Raw genomic sequence first — 10,130 nt, 5'->3', positions numbered from 1 at the left:
TCAGCGAACAGACTGCTCCATTCTTTGTGAAGGTTCAAAGGACACTTCTCAATACTCAGAGTTGTTGGGGTGAATACAGTGTTAAAAAAAACCCAAAGAGGGGAGCATTGATGGGGTACATGGAGGAGCTAGAAAATGGATCTAAAGAGGTAAAATGAAGCCCTACCTATGTCAGGAAGATGGAGGATGGAAGGATGTCAAGAAGGCAAAGGAAGTGAAGAAAGACCACTGGATGCCTGGAGCCAAATAAAACCAGATTTGCCATTCTTTCTGAAAAAGAGGCAGATAGATTGATGCTCTGAGAAGGAAACAGCTGTTTTTCCCCCAGGGAATGATCCAGATGATGCACAGAAGGTGTCAGATGAGAGAGCAGACAGGATGGGCCATGGTAAGAAGAGGGAGGAGGGCTGCTCAGTGACTATATGCTGAAGGAAATGGCACAGTTCATACTGCAGGGGCCTCTCATCTTCCAGGGATATCTGTCCAAGATGGAAGAGAAAAACTTCCAAAGACTTGTCAAAACAGATGACTATACCCTATCTCTGGTGATTCATGTAGGCACACATGATGATGCCAGAAGGAACTTAGAAAGCAGTGCCAAGTGTTAGGAAGTCTTGGACAAGAAACTGAAAAGGATGGGAGGGGAAGAGAAAAGTGCCATGTGCATACATCCATCAAGTTAGATACCATAAAGAGAATATAACAATGCAGGAAAAAGAGCCATTGGGACGTGGAGAAACTCAAAAGAGGCAAAGTTCAAGAAAGAGGCCAGCAGCAAGTCCCTTGGTCTTCATTTTCTAAATATGAATAGACATAGTTTAGTAAGTAGGATAAATAAAATTCCAAAAGCAAGGGAAAATATTTGATCTCTTCGGTACGATGAAACCTTGATGGGAAGAAACCTATAACTAGAATATGACTCTAGATGGGGATATTTTATTCAAAAGAAATAGGATAGATAAGGTGCGTGTGTGTGTGTGTGTGTGTGTGTGTGTGTGTGTAAAATTTCATATTAAGTAAATATGATCAGGTAGAAAAAAATCTAAGAAAGGTGATACAGATTAACATTTTAGTGAAGATAATAGAGGCACAAACAAAAGTGATTAGCATGGTTGTGTGCTCCAGACAACAAGAGGAAATGAATGAGGACTCCAATCATACAGGCTGCTAGAGCAATCTCTCTCTGTCTTTGTCTGACTATCTCTGTCTCTATCTGTCTCTGTCTCTTTCTGTCTGTCTCTGGCTTTCTGGCTCTCTGCCTCCTCAAAAAAGCAGACAACATAATTTCTTGACACACTGTAGTGATAATTTCATCGTTCAAAAAGTGGAGAAACCAGTGCATTTTCTCACCAACAGGACAGGACTGATTGCTAGTGTACAAATGATAGGAGCTGGGGTGGAGGTGAGGGTGACAACTCCTTTTCTGGAGTTTGTGATGGAAAAGAAGAAACTGTAGATAGTCTGCCACACACCTTAGCTTTTAGGAAAGTAGATTTCAGAAGCTCCATGGGAAAGCTAATTGAGAAAGTCACGGACTAAAATTTTACAGGGCAAATGGACACATAGGAGGAATTATGGGGGAGTTTTCAGGACTGAAAATCTGAAGGCACAAGGAAAAGTACTTTCTAAAAGGAGAAAAATCAGGAGTTGTTTAAAGCAGTGCTGAAGGGGGCTGTGAATGGAAAAGGTTTAAGAAACCCTGGTCTAAAGAGATCAAAAAAGAGAGACAGAGAATTCAAATTAGATTTTTCAGAGATCTGGGCAGAGGACATTAACCAGAATAGATGACCCTAGAATGAATACAAACACATATCCAAAGCACTGTAGGAAGAGCATTGGGAGTGTCGAAGTTCAAGGCAACCTGAGTAGGGAGGAAGACGAAAAGGTGTTCTTGGTGTAAAAGAATTTGTTGGCTGTGGGTGGGGAAGAGGGCAAGGGAAGAAAAAAACCTGGATAGAACTGATGCTCAGGATGGATAGTGTGATGATAGCTTACAATAATAGAGAGTTTTATGATGACGCTTCTGTTGTTGATGATCATGCTATTTTCTTTGCCAAGGAAAATTGTTATTAGAGTGGAAACAGCCCAACAAGAATAACTAATACAGTTAATACCCATTATAAGTAAGGAGAGAGTAAGATCAAGGGACTTGGTCCACATGGACTGTGTCTTTGAGTTATAGCAAGCCTTTTTGAAATAACAATGACAGCTAACTTGCATATAGTGATTTAAGGATCACAAAGCATGTTACAGACATTTCATTTGATCCTTAGAGTTTTGTTATGAGGTAAGGTGCCCTTATTATCCCCATTTTACAAACGATGCCAATGAAGCTCAGAAAAGTTTGAATGAGCTCATCAAGATCATGCAGCTAGTCAATATCAGAGGCAGGATTCCAACCCAGGTGTACCTGATTACTGTGTCACATGATAGATCATGGTGTCAGGGGTGAAGGAGAATGGCACCGGTAACTTACAACTTCAGTTATCCTTGCTAATGAGGTGCTAAATTCAGTGTAATCTTGAAAGAGGGTCATTGCCCTCTGTGTCTTCCGAATGTCCTTGGTCAAAGCTCCATTCATCTTGCACTATGATACCTCTCAACTCCATTGAATCTCCATTGCCTCTTCCATAGAATGTTAACATTAAAATAATAATATTACTACTTAGCATTATTAATTATAATAATAATAAAATTTGTAGAGAGAGGCTGGCATAGCGGATAATGTACTGAATTTGGAGTTAGGAAGACCTAGATTTAATTCCCACTCCTGACACTTAGTAATTATGTGACCCTGGAAAAGTCCCTTAACAGAATGACCAACTAAAGGCAGAGCTACGTCCCTTAACTGGTAGAATCATAGATCCTTCCCATAATGCTTGTACCATTTACCTCCCACAACTGTCCTGGGAATTAAAACATGTGTAAAACATTTTGTAAAAGTTTAGCATTATACAAATAGGTGTTAACAGTGCTCATTGTCTCCCACCCATTCTACTTGTAATGAATAAAATATTCTGGAAGTAAAGTAATTAGTCCTAAAGGTACATTACTTCTTTTAGGCACCTAGAAAACGAATAGATTTTACAATGTTTACTCTTAATCTTCATTATTTTCTCATGGTTCAAGTAAAAAAAAGAATTAAGATACTTTATTTTCACAGCACTTAAAAAATGGCATTTCCATGGAAATAGTGTCTGCAATGGTCCCTGACCCATACTGTAGTGTTTTACTTGTCCACACCTTCTTTGTGATGTTAAGGGGACACTGGGTGCTTGGCTGTTCTGCCAGCTGCTGATCAGCTGGAATGGTATCCAGAACTGCTCAAGATATGATGTGTTATTGAGTACCACCCTAGCTAAGGGCCACAAGGTGCCTCCCTTTGGGGACAATGGAATGTATTCTGGGATAAACTGGTAAAAGCAATCGTTATGATCTAGGGAAGTCATGAACATCAGCAGAATGTGTCTGTGAGGGGGGATGGTGAGAATGGAAGTACATGATCTTTTGAAGATTTAAAGTTGTTGCATGATACCTGTGCTTTGTGAATATAGTCCCTGGAGCTTCTGGTCACTGAATGGTAAAGTAGAAGCTATCACAAACCGCAAATATAAATTAATAGGTCCAGTGGTCTTCATGAGCCAATCTTGAAGAATCATAGGATGTTTGTGCAGAAAGAAATCTTGAAGTTTGCCTTATAGGAGTCTGGATCTGGTCTTGGTCCAAAGCCTACTTTATTTGACCAAAGACATAATGTTTCCCTGAGACTTTTGCAGTGGTGGCATGCTCTGAGTTATTATTATTGATATATATTATTATTGATTAATTAATTAATGATTAATATATTATTATTGATATATAGAACTTTTATATAGCATTTTAAAATTTGCAATGTGCTTTACAAATATTTTCATTTGACTCACACAACAATCCTGGCAGGTAGATGTTCTTATTATCCCCATTATAGATATTAGACAGACAGACAGACAAAAGTTAAGAGACTTGCCCAGGGTCACACAGCTAGCAAGTGTCTGAGGTTGTATTTTAACTCAGGTCATCTTGATTCGAGATCTAGCTCTCTATTCCCTGCATCCCTTATCTGCCATCTTTATGGTATCTTCATGGTTATTCTGTATAATCAGAGAGTAAAAATCAGAAGCTCTAAAGGAGACAAATATCCAGGTTCGAGGTTCTTAACCTGGCATTCATGATATGAAAACAATTAAGAGCCCCTGGTTTAGTACCAGTCCCCAGAAGAATTTGAAGTAGGTAAAGTGCATTCTTGTCTGTTTCCACTTACCCTTTATTTGTGTGCTCCCCAACATCTGATGCCCTCTCCCGTCCGGGACCTCCTCCGTACCCAGGAACTGAAGGAGAATCTTTGGACACTGTGGTTGTTTTAACTTAAATTTAATAACTCCCTGAAAATGGTAAGTTGTTTAGATCACTTCCACGCATTGAATTGCCTGGGGAAGCCTGAGAAACTCCTTCCATGGCTGACTCAAAACCCCAGTATATGTCTCCAGACTGACCCTGATCTTTTTTCATACTTTAACTTCAAAGCTTGAATTAAAATAGGTCAACATGTACTCATTTGCTTGCTTGTCATGTTGGCTGTGCCTTCGTAACCCACCCAGTTTGAACATGCACAGTCAAGAGGCATTTTCTCAATAGGAATTCTCTCACTGTAGATGGGAGAGGTAGGGCGCGGGCAGTCCTCCTAAGTCAAACACAGCACCACCCTTGCACAAGTGCGTTAGGGGGAGGCATCAAGGTAATATTTTAAGTCTTTGGAGCACCATGCTCAAATGTTCTGATGCTCCTGGCAGAATGTTAGGAGTGAAAGGATCTAGTGTGCCATCAGCACGATAATGCTGCTATCCAGCAATAGTGGAGAGGACAATATGGCATGAGTATGTGCACATGATGCTCCATTGCATGCTTTACCCAGAACCACATCCACTAGGACCCTCTGAGTGAATGTCATCTGTCCCTAGACCTGGCCCAAAATAAGACACACCAGTGGATATGAGGTGACAGTAGTCAGCATCTGCAGAATCAACCCTCACCATCCCATGTGCAAATCCATTGTGAGGAACAAAATTAATGGCCCAGATGCCTTCTTTCTCTTGTGCTCAGTTCTTATGCAACCCTGCTTTCAGCTTATTAGGTAGATTAAGAGTGGGCTGTCAACTCTCACGCTTAATACTTCCCATCCTGAGGCTTTCAGTGAGGGAGTGAGTTTTTAGTGGGAGACCTGAAGTTTGATTAGTGCTTTTTCTATTAACCCTGCTAGAAATCCTGGGACTAAATCCCCTCTTGCCTGCTGAAATTGAACCTTTCTATTAACCTTTTGGAAACTCATGGGAATAATTGACCATGATCAGAATTTTAAATTTATACTGAAATATTTGGAAAAGAAAGATTTGGGTGCCTCCCCCCTTTGGCTCTCCCTGTAGTTTCATTACACCCAAATCTGCAGAAGGTATATGTTAGTGCTCCCACCAGGACTGATTTATATCACTTTCAACATAAGTAGTAAATGTAAGAACTGTGTTTATATTTTGTAATGCTAAAAAGCACTCCAAAGTCATTAGTGGGGGAAGTGCTGCTGACTGGGTTCTTTGCATCGCTGATGGATGGATCCATGTTCCTATCATTACTCCCTAGAGACTTCACTAGAAATTTGTTAACCAGGGGCAAGGTTAGAGTAGGGGTTACAATGCTAGTGGCAGCGCCATTGGGAATTGTAGGGAGAGTTGGGGTATGAGGTAGCAAAGGTATAAAGGAGAACAGAGGAAACTGAAAGTAGGAAGGATTGTTGAAGGTAAAAGTGCAGAAGATATTTCAATGGTTATGGCATCATCTCAGTGGACACTGGAATAATGGACATCAGAGTTTGGCTTGTCCCATCTGATGTCAGGGATAGTAGAGCTGATCCTTCAAAAAGGAGCGCAATGGTGATGATAGCTGGTTAGGGGATCGTTGGGGCAGCATTTCCCCAAAACCAGGTAAAGCAATAAGGTCACATCCTTTGGCCAGCAAAAGAATAGTAAGATTAGAGGATAGAGGGTCCAAACATCCTTGGGGATAAAGTACTCCCCTCCCCAAGTCAGAGCCCTGGGGCATAGCCCTAATCACCCTACTCTGAAGGTGACTTTTATCATTCCATCAAAATATATCCTGTCCCTGACTTCATGTCATTTGTTTTAACCCAATGCCCCATTCTTTTACTTCATGGACTATATATACTGAATTGGATTGCGATTTCATTTTCATCCCAAAGAATATCTTAAGTACTTTTAAACCAGGATGTCCAATACGTGTGTGTGTGTTTGTATGTTTTTCTATTGCCCTTTGGGCAACCCTCAAATCTAATTATTTGGAAATGATGGAGTTCTATGACTCATAGTCTAACAACATCAATGAAAGAATATTGTTGTTTAAATAATGGGCTTTTTTTAGGAAGGAAGTTATTTTATTTCCCAAAAGCAATCCTGTCCACTCTCCTCTTCCTCCTCTTCCTTTCCAGTTATGGGCTAAACTCAGTGCTCATTTGCAATATCTGTCCATGGTACATGTAGTGATGAACTCTGACAAAGTCCTTCTCTGTTATCTCACCCTGAAAGAGAGCAGATAGAAGGATAACTAAGGCTGTGCCTGTTGAGCACAAATTCTGCCTTGTTCTACCTTGTTCCAAAGGCTCCAGGTGAGCCTCAGTAACAAATGGAGTCTCCTTTTGGAGGATCAGTCTCCCTAAGTCACAGAAAGTTCCCCATCATTGGGATAAGCATTTAGTGATGAAGTATTAGTCATGAAAGGCCATTATGATAGTGAAGATGAGGATGATGAGGGAACTAAAATATATGACACTGTAAACTTTGCAATTCACTTTCTTTATATTATCTCATTTGATCCTTACAACAACCCTGGGAGGTAGGTTCTGCTTTTATCACCACTTTTCAGATGAGGAAACTGAGGCTGAGGGAGGCTAAGTGACTAATCCAGTTTCAAACAGCTAATAAGTAACTGGGTCAAGATTTGAACTCAGGTCTTCCTGACTCCAATGTAAGAAATGAAGAGAAATACAAACAGATCCTTATGCCTGTACACCTTCCTTCTGTTTTTGCAGAATGAGTAGATGTAGGAATAGTTGCTGAAAATCCCATAATACTTCAGACTATCTTGATTGGTTGTTTTCTGATTGTTTAATATTCCATGACTGGGAAAATGAGATGAAGGCATATATGAATGGGGCAAAATATATAGTGGGACCACTTCCACCGTCAGGGATAGTAGTGATGGTAGCAGTTGTGGTGGTAGTAGTAATAGTAATTAGCATTTATATAATACCTGCTGTGTGCCTGGCACTGTACTAAGTGCTTCACAGATATCTCATATGATCCTTACAACAACCCTGGAAGGAAAGTATTATCACTGAGGCTATAGGTACCCCACCTGTGGCTAGGCAGTTTATTTCTTTGTTTCCAATAGGACCCTGGAAACCAGAGTTTTTATAGGCTTTATTTTTTTAATTGAATGCTTGGAGAGAATAAAAATTTGGCCCTTTAAAAAATATAGTTGGCTCAGGACAAAAGTAAGTACAGAAACGACTTCCTGGATGAACTGGATGACATATTCATATGTCATTAGCATACCATCTGTTACTATGAGTCTAGGCCTTTAGTTTAGATAACATTCATTTAATTTTGTTGAGTATTTATCAGTTTTCAGAGGTCTTATTCAATCTTCTGATCCTGTAATGTTGGCAGGAATTTTTATCCTGTCTTATCAGATGAAGAAACTGAGGCATATGGAAGTGACATGACTTAGCCAGGGTGATCCAACTGGGTAGTACTAGCTCCAGGACTTGACCTTAAGTCTTCTGAAGACAAATCCAATGTTTTCTCCATCCCCCAATGTTGGCTTTGCTGCTATTACAAGTTTGTGTAGATCCCCCTATCTAGGCCTAACTGAATCAAGTTCTGTGGCAAAGCCTACCTCTCATTTCTCCTGAAATAGAATCTAACCAAAGAATGGGCACAAATCACAAAATTAAAAGCAAAATCACAGAGTGGGAAGGGTCCTTTGAGGCAATCTACTTCAACACATGTGCTCCTCTATGGTATATCTTCAATATGACCTTCCAACTCCAGCTTAAAGGCCTTTGGCACAGTGTTACTATTCTGTAACTTCTACCCAATATGCAGATTCAAGTCTTTTAGGGCCAAGAGAAAAGGCCCTCAAGGACAGTTATCATGTTCATGTTCCCCCTTCTCTTCTCTACTGTCATTTCATCCAGTTGGCCCACATCTAGTATGAACTCAACACTCTTCACCAACTTGCTTGTCATCCTCTAGACATGATCCAGTCTATCAGTGTCCTTCACAAATTGTAGTGCCTAGAACTGAACATGGTAATTGAGGTGTCTGACCCAGCTTCCTGATCAGTTTCCTGGTTGTGGAGTCATAGACTTCGAGTTAGAAGACTCTTTAGAGGTCGTCTAGTCCAACTCTCAATTTTTCATATTAGGAACCTGAAGTCTAGAGAGGTTAAGGGACTTACCCAAGGTCACACAAGTAGTGAGTGGAAGAGTTAGAAATCAAACTCATGTCTTCTGGTTCTCAATACTGCCCTTACCACTGCACCATGTTGCCTCATTGTCCTGAAACAACGTTGTGCCTCCCTTGATGCAATGTGTGATCCCATCAACTTCCTTGACTGATAGATCATACAGTTGGCTTGTAGGACACTAAACCCTCAGATCTTTTTCATATAAACTGTTATCTAGCTACACCTATGCTATCTTGTACCTGTGAAGCAGATTACTTTTTCACCCAGGTGTAAAACTCTGCTATCCAGTGTCCCCACAGACAGACAGACTGGAAAATGGTCAGAAGGTGGGCTGGCCTTGGATAAATTCTTAGGTTAAAGAATAAAGTGAATGGAGCAAGTCACATAGATATCTAAAGTGTTGAGATTCCCCACTCATCTGTGCCTTGTCACACAGTATGTACCCCAGAGTCTACTCTCCCATACTGCTTAGCTACTTATGGATCTTCAGATGCCAAAATGATTTCTCAAGAGGAAATGATTCTGTTTTGAGAAGGCCTCTGAGTCAGGAAACCAAAATCTGCCCATATCTCAGTAGATGACCTTTGACAGGTCTCCAGCCTCTCTGGGCATCAGTTTCTTCAACTGTTAGATGAGAAGTTTGGGCTAGAGGATGGCCCAGATCCCTTTCTGCTCTGACTTTTTATAAGGAAATAGTATATCTTGTGTAATGTCAAGGGTTCCTATCCATTATAACCAGTGGATAGGGAGACCCTTGATTCTTTCCCTCATCCCTTCTCCCTCCTGTTCTTGCCTTAATGATGATTATCCACAATTATATAGTGCTTTTCACCTCCCAAAGCATCTTCACAAACTTGATTCATTTAAGGCCAAATTACGTGGTTGTTTGTTTGTTTGTTTTTTTAATTCTGTGTCTTCTAATTGATTTTCCTCCCTGTTCATCAGTTGCCTTCATGAGAAATGTTCCTCCAGCCCTGTCCTAGTAGGCAAGGATCAGATATCTATAGAGGTATAAGTAGACTTCTTTTTATATGGGGCAAAAAATGTTTCCTGGGGAACACAGGTTTAAAGCACAGTCTTACAGCAGGTACAGGTGCACCAGAACAAGAGTTGATCTGGAGCTCTGCCTGTCAAGGTAGGTCCAGGAAAAGGATACCACAGCGATGAGACTCTGGGAAGGGCAGGGGACGCCTCCAACTCCAAAGGACCACAGAATTAGTCATAGTGACAATGGTTGCCTTAAGAAGGAAATACTCTGAGCTCCATGTTGGTGCCCTTGGAAAAAGCACCATTAGCCCAGTACTAGTTGCTGATCAGGGCCTACAACAATCCTTTGTGTAGCTCATGTATAAGTGAGTGGTTTGAGTTTTTTTTGTTTTGTTTTAGATGGATGATGAAAATTTTGTTTCAAAACTCACTTAACTAAAACAATTTCACTTACACTTTGTCAAACATCTCGGATTTATAGACTAACACACTTAGAATAATTTCTAATGAGGCCATGGTAACTATTTAATGCTGTTTCAATTAGTGGAGGATGTGTGGGCAAAATGGAG

The sequence above is a fragment of the Notamacropus eugenii genome, chromosome X (assembly GCF_028372415.1).
Source record: "Notamacropus eugenii isolate mMacEug1 chromosome X, mMacEug1.pri_v2, whole genome shotgun sequence".
Classification (NCBI taxonomy): Eukaryota; Metazoa; Chordata; class Mammalia; order Diprotodontia; family Macropodidae; genus Notamacropus; species Notamacropus eugenii.
Note: the sequence above shows the minus strand (reverse complement) of the source record.